Source organism: Meleagris gallopavo, chromosome 1 (assembly GCF_000146605.3).
Source record: "Meleagris gallopavo isolate NT-WF06-2002-E0010 breed Aviagen turkey brand Nicholas breeding stock chromosome 1, Turkey_5.1, whole genome shotgun sequence".
NCBI lineage: Eukaryota > Metazoa > Chordata > Aves > Galliformes > Phasianidae > Meleagris > Meleagris gallopavo.
This window is the reverse complement of record NC_015011.2, coordinates 71865723-71877788: the sequence shown is the minus strand read 5'-3', so window position 1 is coordinate 71877788 and position 12066 is coordinate 71865723. Positions and strand designations below refer to the sequence as shown.

Genomic DNA, 12066 nt, shown 5'->3' with positions numbered 1-12066 from the left:
TTTTTTCTTCCCAGTCCACCAAAGATCTGTTGTTTGAATAGTTGCTCTTGAATTCAGATCCTAATATTTGGCTAAAAATGAGTACTGGTTGCTCAGGCTCTGCACTGTACCAGTCTACTACTGTTTCCGTATTAGTCCCCTAGTTTTCACAGTCATTGTCATTCCCTCCACCCAGTGCAACCATAAGTGAGTTGGTACTTACTTGTATTGCTGTGTCCTGTAGATCCCTGTTGTGACTCCTACAATAATAATAGAAAAAAAGGCACAGTGTATTATTTTTATGGCAATCTTTAGCTGCAATACTTGCTTGAACATTACCTTAACAATACAAACAGCACTGTTAATTGATCATTCTGTTTAAAAGTCATTTTCAATTACAAGAATAAATCCAATATTGTTTTGAAAATGCTTTAATCAAAAGGCTTGAAAACTTATTTCACAACAATCCTCTAATAGCACAATTCCTTGTACAGCTATTGCCAGTCTCCTGCTTACTGTTCGTTTATTGATCAACCCAAACTCGTCTATTATTTTCTACAAGTTTAGATGAGAAGACAGAGAGAAGACCAATACTGTTTCATGGGCCATTGGATTCCTGAAGTACTAGCACAGCTGATCTTTTCTTCTTACATGCTGATATTGGCAGCACTGGAGAATGGAAATGCACACTTTACTTCTGGGTCCCTGAGATTCCAAGGTCAACCTTGTATCACAATTGTAATATTTAGGAATACGGTACAAAAAATTAGACTGTTTCTTTGTCACATGTAAATGTTCAAACATTTTAATCACAGAATTTGTTTAAATTCATAAAAATGAGAAAGAAACATATAGATACAATGAAAATAGTAATAGAATCTACAATGAAAATATATTTAAATTGAGGAAAAAATAAGAATACAAGGAGAAGAAGCAAAGAAATCTATTTATTCATCTGAATCTGAAAAAAAAAAGAACAGTTTTGTAGGTAATGGTATATGAGGATGACATAAAAATTCTATGAAGCAAACACCTGGCCTCCAACTATATCTGGTGTCTCTCAATCTGATCCCTGCTGACCAACACAGTTTTCATTATATTCTATTTTTACTTCAGCAGATATACTGGGTGCTCTGCTAAGTCCTTTGAATACCTTTTGAGAACGCGTTGCTGGTAAGCAGCCTTTCATTAAAACTTCTGAGTCAGTTGTTTAAATTTGCTTCATTTTAAATAGTTCTCTACCATGAGAGGCAACTCTTACATATGAAAAGCTTGGGCCCCTAGCCTTGTGTGAGTGTTACAAGCACATTATCATTTATTATTTTATATTTTTGTAAGCTGCTTCCCTCTCTGCCTCTAATTGAGATCTTAGTTACCGCAGAATCAGCCCAGAATAAGCTGTTTGAAAACGATCTCGTGTATGCTGCAATTACAACAGTAAAGACTGTTTTGACAGGCATCTGCAGCATTCATTCTTGGTGAGGAATGGAACCTCAACAAGATCTGTGATCCACAGCAGCTGAGTGATGGGCCAGACACACAGCCAGAAACAGGAGGCTCTCAATTAGACAAAGCTGGTATCTGTATGTCTCTACTACACTTTGAAGAAGCAAAACAGTTGAGAAATCTGTAGGTTTGCTACAGCTTGGAACCCAGACTTCAGACCTTAGGGTGTTCTTAAATTTTAGAAAATAAATAAATGAATAAATCCAAACGCATGTGCATGCTTAGAATATATCACTTTTTCACTCTTCATTCAACTTCTGTGTGTGCCACCTCCTCTCGTGTTCACTAGGCCTCAGATAGATACCTCCCATAGAAAACTCCCTGGTAGAGATCTGAGAAAAGGAACTGCAAGTGTCCAGAGAAATTAAGAGTAAGCTGACTTGGTGAAGCTAAAATTTTGCTATGGATCCTGTAGGAATGTGTTTTAGGAGCTGCGGGGCCCGAGTGTTTGGCACCTCCAAATGGACTTTGGCTGAACAGAAGACTTTGAGGCCTCCGGGGCTTGGCTGGTCAAATCCCCTCCAGCTGCACTATTTGCTTTGGATTGAAGATTCTCTGGATTACATGGCCTTAATGTGTACAGATTCTATGGTGTAACACACATCTGCAGTTCAGTGACACCATATGCACTTGACATGGGAGAAATCAAATTTTGGGACAAGTATTAGGAGTTCCTACCTTCATCTGCAGTAAAAAAGTATCTGTACCAGGTTTCATATGCTAACAATAATTTTTCAATAATTTGAAATTTCCATCTTTTGACAAATTACCTCAGCATTTTATGAATGCTTCTGATGAAGGAATATTAAAGCCTTTTTTTTTTTTCCAAGTGGCTGAATATAATCGTAACATGTCAGAAGCAGTTCACAGTGATAATGTAATGATACACACACTTGAATTTAAATGTTGTTCTAGTAGCCAACCAGACTGGCCAATAAAAGTAGGCTATTGGAGCACATTCAGTTTCTAGAGTAGTGAATTTTTGTAACTACACGTGGGGAAATTGTTTTCTGTTTTAAGGAAGAGAGTTATTTGATGGAGATATCCTTGAGTTTGTAAGATTATTCGAAACTGCTAAGCAAGGAAATTGTTCACTCTTTTCATTTTCATCAACATTTTCATCAACTTCAGATAGAATGCACCCTCCCCTTTGAACTGTCTAGCAAGTATCTTTCCTCTGCCCTTGACTCTGCTTTGTCTCAAATTTCACATCAGCAAAACACAGGAGTTATAACATTTTCACATCTTTTAACTGATTCTTTAAAAGAAGTGTCTTCATTTTCAGCAAATTATTCTAAATAAAAAGGCTAATAAAAATACTACCGTGATATAAAGAATATTCTTACCGACGTAGGAAAATAATGCTTTGTGTAACTTAAAAAGAAGAGGTGAAGTCCTCACTTCAGGAGTTTTTTCATTTTTTTTCTAATGCATTTACTTCATATTGTTAAAATCAACAAGAAAGGAAAGAGTAAATGAGTTGGGCACTGAAAAGACAACATTATCATTATAATTTAGTTTCTGAGAATAATCAGTCCATAGTTTTGTGACAAGATAGCAATTTTCCTGGGGTGGATAAATTAATTCTCAAGTAACAAAGTGATGGCTGATCCTATAATATCATACACACATAAATAGAAATCAAACACCTGATCGAACTTTCAAGACATGAAATCACAGTAAAAATGAAAAAAGAGAGCAAAGGCAGCAGCAGAATTAACGGCATTTTTTCCCTCACGCTGGAATACAGAATTAATGTCTGAACATGAAAGCTCATTCACATAAGCATCAAGTGAGCTCTTATTTACCAAATTTAATTATTCATTTAAAGTTTATTTATTAAGATGTTTTAATAAAATTACAATCAAATAATGCCTAGCCATTTGTTCATAACAAAGTGTGACAGAGATAGGAGAGAGGAAAGCACATGCAGGCTGTCACATCACACACTGATCCAATTATCCTTAAGCTTTGAAAAACAAGGAATAAAGAGACAATCATTGCTCCTTCCTACTAAATTCAAGAACACAGATTAATTCCACAGAGAAACAAAATTCAAAGTTAGCAACGCAATGCAACTTTATGCCCTCTATTACATAAAGAACAGCTCCCTACAAGTGCAGCATTGTGCTGAAAAACTTACTGGGCAGTAGCCAACGCTTCAAACTTGACACTGGCTTTCCTTTCATTCCTGTGGGTTAATGCAGACCTCCAGCATTAGTGAGGTCTGATTTTGCACACACGTATAGCATATGCAATACACTCTCCCATCCGCAGAGCATGTAGTTATATGGCTGGACATACCCACATGCACAGTTTCAAAAATGCAATCCTGCTGTATTTGTGACATACAAAACTCAGTTATTAGTTTTTATTACTAGACAGATTTCAAAATGAGTCCAGCTATAGTTCTTGTGGCCTTTGCAACTTTAATAGCCTAATTAATAAATTTCAAGTTTCAAGCTGTCAGATCACTGATTACTTGAGTCGTAGGTGAAAAGTAATTTGGTAGATACAGAGACTAATGATGCTGGCACTCATTTCTTATAGACAGAAAAGTAAGAATGATTTGCATCCTTGCAGAAAGGTAGGAGTCTTACAAGATTCTCATTCCCAAGACTGTGAATATCTTCATATCTGGAAACATTTTCTATTAAAGGATTGTAGCCTATTTACTCCTACAGAGTAAATCTGGAAGATGTTTTGCAAATGATCTGAATTGATGTCTCAAACTTCCATAAAATCTGGAAATGTATTCACAGTACCACTCACTCCATGGAGAAGGAGAGATGGAGGGAAGGAGCCAATGCCCTGAATTTATCCTTTTAGCTTCTTTGCAGTCCTTGGCCACTGCTTGACTGACAGGACTATCTTTCTGAGTAATGTGCCATACAGTGTAGTGTGTGGTCATAGTGTAGTTCTTAAGTTTCAACTTGGAACGGCTATGTAGCTCATCTGTAGGAAAGTTTCCTTATGGAGTTATCTCGTATGAGATTCAGGAAAGATTTTTCACTACATTTTGTGAAAAGTAATTATTAGCTTATGAATATTTTGAAAACATGACTGAAAGATTAGGACACCATTATTTGCATTTTGGAGCCTGAAAAGCAGATGCCTTCTTGAGCATGCAACCATTTGGGTCCAGAGGAGGTGAAAGAAATACATTTTAATTATTTTAAAATATTAAAAAGAGACAGTGTCTAAATATATCACGTTTTATGGCCAGTAATGCAGGGTTTTTCCAAGAGGAAAAAGTACTTCTAGGTATTTCTTCACTATGTTATGTAAAGTACTCTATTTTCTGACAATGTAGGCCACCAAGGACAGAATAGAGTGTTGGTGTCATTATATTACTAAAGTATGTACATATACTGCTAGATGAAATCTTGTCAATCCTAGGCTTAAATAAAATGGGAATTCTACTTTGGTAGGAGAAAAGGCAGCCAACTAGAAAAGGCTTTTTAAAAATGAATGGTAGATCTTTGAAACAGCTCCACAGTTTAAACTATCAGATTATTTCCCACAGAGATGGATGAACAGGCAGAAAGAAGATGAGAAAGTCAATATCAGCCATTATTCACATGTCTTAGTCCTATAGACCATGGTTCTGCTACTCCTATATTTATCACAATACATTTAGTAGTGAGGAAGTGCATTCATGATGGTCACACACATATGCTGATAGGGACATACCTTGCCCATGTTCATCTGCACACATGCTATATGATCACACTGAATAGTAATAATTGTGGAAGAAAATGCTGAGCTGCAAACACCACTTTGTTTTTGTCATTCACAGATGAACATTTTACTGGCTGGTAAGTTGCTGATCCATCTCCTGCTGGACTTACTTTAACTTAAGCCTGTAGTCCACCTCTCACCTTCTATCAACTGTCTGTTTTCATCAAGCAAAGACAGTGGGTTATTTCCTTTTGTTTTTCTTTCATAACATGCCAGAGATGTTTTGGTTTACACCCCTGGTACTTCAAAACCATGACACTATCATCCACAGCAAAGCTGTTTTACTGTAGGCAAACCTTGATGTTTTCTTGGCTTTGTGGTTATAATCATTCTGTTCACTAAATTCTGAAGAATGGACTAACAGTTACCAAAGGAAGTTGCTTTAACAGTAAAAAGGCTATAAACGGCATCAGTATTATATTTCAAGCTTGAATACTTCATGACAAATGCTTGTGGCATATAAACTGCATATGATGATACAATGAGAAATTTTTATTGGCATTTGCATAGGAAAGCTGACCTCCTTCCCTCCTGATTTACCAAGTACAAATAATGTGGTTTCCCCAAGCTTGTGCCCATAAGCTTTGCTGTGCTACACTGTATGCTTCCTGTGACACACATACAGTAGTGGATGGAGCTGGTTTCATAGGACAGTTAACAGAACCAGAGTCACTGGTCCTCTGGGACAAGGACACTGGTCCCCTGCTTCTGAACTTGAACAGGCAAATACTTCACTGGCAAATGCTTCTGTGGCTCTTCTGGACACCTCTGCACTGGACTCTGCCTCCAGAGCAAATCTATTCCCAAAGCCAAGTTGGTGGCAGGGCATGTCTACCTGCTCATCAGCCCCCAGATACGTATGTCAGTGTATAAGCAAAGTCTATCCGAGCCCTTGATGGCTTCAGTGAGCAATGGGAGCAATGGGATGTAAGCAGAAGCTTCTTGACTTACTGCAGCTGTGTGTGCTCTGAAGTATTTGTCAGGAGTCTTAGCAAGTGCCCATAAATGTCACCTCGTCTGGATACCCTACCAGGGATGCCTGTATTTTTTCCCTAAGGTGAGGAACCTGTGACCAACACGTGAGGGTCAGTGCTACTGCCAGAAAGTATGCAAACAAGACCATGTACTGCTGCAGAGGCTGTAAGCAGGGAAAAGCCAGAGGATACTGGCACATGCATGGCCAAGGTTATTAGCACTGCATCAGACTCAGTTCAGAGCCCTCACATGCTTAACCAGAACTCACATAAGTCATATTTCAAGATGCAGACTGCACCTCTTACATCTCTTACCTTGTTTGGAAAGGGAAACTTGCTTTGCTCTGCCTTCCCTGGTGTGTGAATAGCTGACAGTGGTGGAGGCCATGAATGGGTCATCTCCTGAAAAACAATATTGTACAACAAACTGTATTTAGGAAGTCAGTGGAATAGGAAAAAATAATAGTATATCACTAGCATGGATATCTAGGTAGAGGAATATGTAAGTTACTGTCACTTCGAGGAAATGCCCAGTTCACATATAATCTAGACAATACGTGAGCTACATTGATTTTTATCACAGACTCTTGAGAGCAGTTCTTAAGCACCATTTCATTTTCCTGAATAGTTAATGCATCTTAAGTGCAAGAAGTTTGATTTTTCTGACAATCAGCATCCACGTTTTAATCATGAGATGTATTCTGCCTGGTGAGAATAATAGAGGAATCTTGTTTTTGCAGTATGGGAACAGAAATCTCAGTTTGTGACCAAATAATGAGGTGCATCCTATGGACTAATCACAAAATAGATTTCACAGACAAGGTCAGAGTGATAAACGTTTAACACTTTGAACTTGCCCAGTGGTTAATTCCTACAATTTTCTTTTTTATATTAAAGAAATTGAATAAGTTCATAACTGCCACTTGTTTGTGTTCTGCAGGTCACGGCCATGCAACAAGCCCTAAATGAAGTGTGCTGCTCTCCACCTTTGCCTTTTTCCTGTGCATTTTCAAAAGACATCTTTTAATAGCTAAGAGATGCACGGAGTTTAGGCTTGTATGCAGTCATTCCTGACCCAAACTCAGGTAGCTGGTAGACACACCTTCAATGCTGTTACCAGTCAGGAATGGATAAGTTAGTCTCTAAAGCAAGTCAGAATTTGGGAAGGAGGGGGCTAAAGTGTGAATTAAACACTTCAGATAAGAGATGATTTGTTAAGAGAGAAGCATCATATTCCTGTCTAGTGTAGGCTGTTGGTTTTTTTTTGACATGTTTTTTTGACATGTTCAACAGCAACAGCCATAATATTTGGTACACAGCAACTTAACAGAGTTAATATGAGAAGCTATGTGAAGCACGACAACCCCGAAGAGTCAACCCACAAGTTTCAAGCGCTGAAGAGGAAACCACATCCTCCCTAAGCAGCAGGCTCACTGACACTCTCAAGAGTTTGCCCAGAAGATGCTCTCCTGTTTTTTTTCTACTACTATCTGACTCTGGAATGGCTTCTCAGCAATATTCCAAGGGCATGTGCTGAGATCTATGACTGCTCCCAGAATAATACCAGAGTTGTATTTCCATGACTCATTTCTAGTTTGAGGAATGTTCTCATTTGAAGAAAGATGTGGGTGAATCTATCGCCCACCCTTCGGTAGTGCTGATGGAAGTGCTTCCTGACCCTGCAAGCACTGAGATGGGGCATTTTTCACACAGAAGAAAGTCTCTGCCTCTGCTGCCAATGAGTGGTTCAGCCCTTTCGAAAGAGTTTATTAGTAATAAATGTCACCTTTAAAGCATTCTTGATAAACAGTTTATTTTCTAATAAATAAAAAAAAACTAGCATTTTTTCTTTTATTGGAGGCAAAAAAGTGACATGATTTATTAGATTTCAGTAATCTACGTGGATGCCTCTAATCAGAGCATCATCTGGTTTGCAGTTGCAGTATCAGAACCGCTTTGCTTTTCAGTTATTTGAGGTAGACTGTTCATCTTATGACTTGCTTATCTGGTAAGTGGCAGCAATAGCACTATAGAGTACATTTTAATGTACAGTAAATTCTTTTAACACAAGCAAGCTGAAACACTGGCAAGCAGTTTGCCATTTGGAAGGGAGCAGACCTATTGCTACAAGTACCTGGCATAAGTGCTATTATTTTCAAAAGATGAATTACATACTGAGAAATATTCCAACTGTAAGAGTTTATGACAGTAAATTGGCAGAAAGCAGAGTTGCAATAGTGACATTTAATCCTAGGGCTGTGATCTAAAAATGGATTTGTTTCTCATCCGTTTTTCTCTGTTTCTCTTTCACACAACCATTTGCTTACTTTCTAGAAAATGAAGTGCTGTGTGCACAGACGAAAGGCATGTTCACCTGTAAAACTCTATTCCCAAAGTGTTTTTCCCAAGAAGCTGAAGTGCTGCGCCCCAAAGCATGTCTAAGAAATAACCACGTGCCCCTTTCTTTTGAAGGGCATTGCCTTATGTTTCCTCCGTCAAAAACTGGGCCAGTCAGACTGGGATGGGAACATCTAGTGGTTTTGACCTAAAGCCATCCTACTTGTGAAATACACTGCTCAGTGCTTATGATTTCCATTTGCCCAGGCAGCAGTTCCTGTAGGTTATACTGTGGCTGACCCCCACTGTCACCTTCACGGAAACATCTTCTGAGAGGTCTGCTACGTGCCGTGCAGAAACCAATCTGTTAACAGAGCTCTTCCCTCCCACTTTGCCTACCCAAGTCTGACAATGATACCTTCATCCACGGAAAGGATGAGAAGGCTGATTAAAAATAAGGGTGACCTTTCTTTTTGACATGTCAAAATCTTTCATTTCTTCTTTTCTCCAAGATTATTTCTCATCCACACTTTAATGAAAAATGGCCCTAATAGTCTTTTTTTTTTTCTTTTCCAGCTAGCTTCTCTTCCCCTCCCTTTGTACTTGCAGTTGTGGTACATAATAAAGTTTTCTACATAATTTAAATTCAACATAACCATTTCTGACACAAAGTTGTACTAATATCGCTGGTATTTGCCATGGTTAATAATTGCTATTATCATGAATATCTGAATATGATTTTATCAGAGTAATATGATGAATTCTGTTCGTATGATGTATATATTGCTACCATTTGAAACTCAGTCAATTTAGAAATGAAATCAGATTAGAAATATATATAAATATAAAATCAGAAAACACTACGTGAAAAATATCCACACATCGCAAACTGTCTCCATTGAACAATGGTAAGTTTTAAATCCAGTAAAATATTTTTTGAAAAGAGAAATATTAAACTATGGGTACAGACTCTTTCTGACTGCCAAGAACAGAATCGCACCAACTCTTGTGATTTTGGTCTTCATCTGCAGATATCTGACCCAGATTAAAAGCATGGTGGTATGTGATTGTAACAAGATCTTTTTTCAGTACACAGTGTGAAATGCTTGAAAAGGTAAGACCAAGAGGCAACTGTCTAACTAACCAAAAAGGACTCAACTTTTAGTGTTAAAATAAAATTTCATGCACAGCTTCTCTTTTGAGGTCAGCTAACTTATCTGCCCCTGGTGCTTAGGATTGGCATAAAGCAGCCATCAGACTGAAAATAAGGTTTCAAATGTACTGATGAATGCCACCAAAAATTTAACTCTGTATCAAAAGCAGGTTTTTGGTTTTTTAATCATAAACTGAACAAAAAATAATTCTGAAGCATCTTGCGGATAATGTTCCAGCCATTGTAAGATAATGGGCTAATTTTAAACAGATTTAGATATTTCTACCAACTTGATTGGTTAACCTTTGAGTCCTGGATGAGGTTAAGTAAAGGAACCACTGAGAAGCCATTTGGGGTCCAGAAGTGTGGAAAACGGATTTCCAGATCAAAGAATGAAGTCCTAACTGGACTGTTTAGATAGAAATAGAATCATAGAATAGCTCAGGTTGGAAAAAACCTCAAAGATCATCGAGTCCAACCACAACCTAATCATACTACCCTAACTCTAACAACCCTCCACTAAATCATGTCCCTGAGCACCACATCCAAACGGTTTTTAAACACATCCAGGGATGGTGACTCAACCACCTCCCTGGGGAGCCTATTCCAGTGCTTAACAACCCTTTCTGTAAAGAAGTGTTTCCTGATATCCAACCTAAAGTTACCCTGGTGCAACTTGAGGTCATTTCCCCTCATCCTGTCACCCGTCACCAGTGAGAAGAAACCAACCTCGTGAGAAGTGGATAAATGTGGATAAGCACAGGTGCCCAGCTTCGGGATGGCCTATCTGGGACAGCGGCAGTCACCCTCCTCCTCCTGCTAGCAGATATACCACAATGACAAGTGGCTCAGATAGCCTGGGATGCTGGAGACCAGCAGAGGTTGCATCAGCAGGGACATGGTGAGCAAGGGGACAGGAGAGGAAGCACCCAGTGGGAGGGACATGCAGATATCAACAGGCCACAAATCTCAGGAGACCTCTGACTAACCCTTTTTATTAACGCGTGCTTATCCCTGTGAGGGTTACATAGATGTCCCATCTTTGTGGCGGTGTTGGCATGTTTCACTTACGCATTGGAATTCTGCGACTGCACTTGTCTCTGTGCATCGTAAATCAGCTTTCAGCAGCGATATGTAAATGTCCAGCTCTGTGAGTTATGCAGGTCCGAGCCTAGTTAATCTCAACCAACACACAAACTTGGCTTTTCTTCTCTTGGAAAAGAAAGCCTTCAGATAAAGAAATCTATAGTACTGTGTATCCTTGCTCCGCGTGTATTTTCTGCAGCAACAATTAAGTAATGAGACATTTCTTGTGGATTAATGACTGCTTGGTAATGTTTTGTTTGGGGCTTCTAACCCTAGCTTGTAGGTAATTTTTCAGGAAATGTTCTATCCAGAGGTAAATAATAGTATTTACTCCAGACTGAAGTCGATGCTGTTTTTCTAGTGCTATCAGTCTTGCTGTGTGTTGTATGATTCTAGGAACGGTCACAGTGATTGAAAAAAATTGTAATTAAAAACAAGTAGTGAATTCAGTCTCATCTAAATTTAAATTCCTGCCACATGTATTACTCTGTTCATTTACTGCCACAACCAGAACTTATCATTGGTCCATTAAGAAAATTGACTGTTTAATCCTCCGGTTGTGTGTGTGTTCACCTACCCAATTTTTGATTCATAATATTTTGTCGCTCACTGAAGATGATTTAAGAATTTTTTTGTAGCATCTCATAAAGGACCCTGTCAAATCCTTTTTGAAAATTATCTTAGCTGGCTCAGACTCATCCACAGCTCTACTGACATGTCACAGGAATTATAGGGGATTGGTGATATGCAATTTTCATTTGCAAATACTCTGCTGGATAGTGCACAGGGACTGCAGAAGTGCTCTCTTTATAGTCACCTACACTATAAAGCAGCTTTTAGGGAGGCAGTGGATATATTTTGTCATCTGGAAAGAGAGGCAATGCAAAACTAACACAGCTTTCCAAGACCTCTTAGTAAGTGACCACAGGACACAGCTAGAAAACTTATCTGCTTACTCTCCTCTCTTCCTACAATAATTTATTTATTTTTTTGCACAGAAGACTCTCTCTAAGTGCTGTCAATTGGCATGAATCCCTTTCAATTCAGTAAAGCTATCCTGCCACTGGCTGACAAAGTGGCTATGATTTTAGTGTCTAATATCCAAAGCAAAGAGTCTGACAATGAAACTTTTGCAGACTACATTGAAGCTGACAGCATTTCATTGTGATAAGGTTTTCATGATGTGAAAGATCAAATTTTCACTTTTTAAAAGTGATTCCTCTTATATCTGCTATTGTTGTGACTTTTATAACCTGAGCCTCAATGCACATTTGTAAAATAGTAAGATAA

At 38.4% G+C, this 12066-nt stretch overlaps 1 long non-coding RNA gene across 1 annotated transcript in view; it reads right to left on the bottom strand.

Moving 5' to 3' along the window:
- Positions 1–201: 201 nt before the first annotated feature.
- Positions 202–12066, bottom strand: part of LOC104912671 — a 48832-nt gene continuing 36967 nt past the window's right edge. Inside the window, exons 2-3 of the long non-coding RNA XR_794795.3 lie at positions 6516–6602; positions 202–239 (exon numbers count right to left, since the gene is read on the bottom strand). This is a non-coding gene — a long non-coding RNA (uncharacterized LOC104912671). The remainder of the gene's footprint in view (positions 240–6515; positions 6603–12066) is intronic.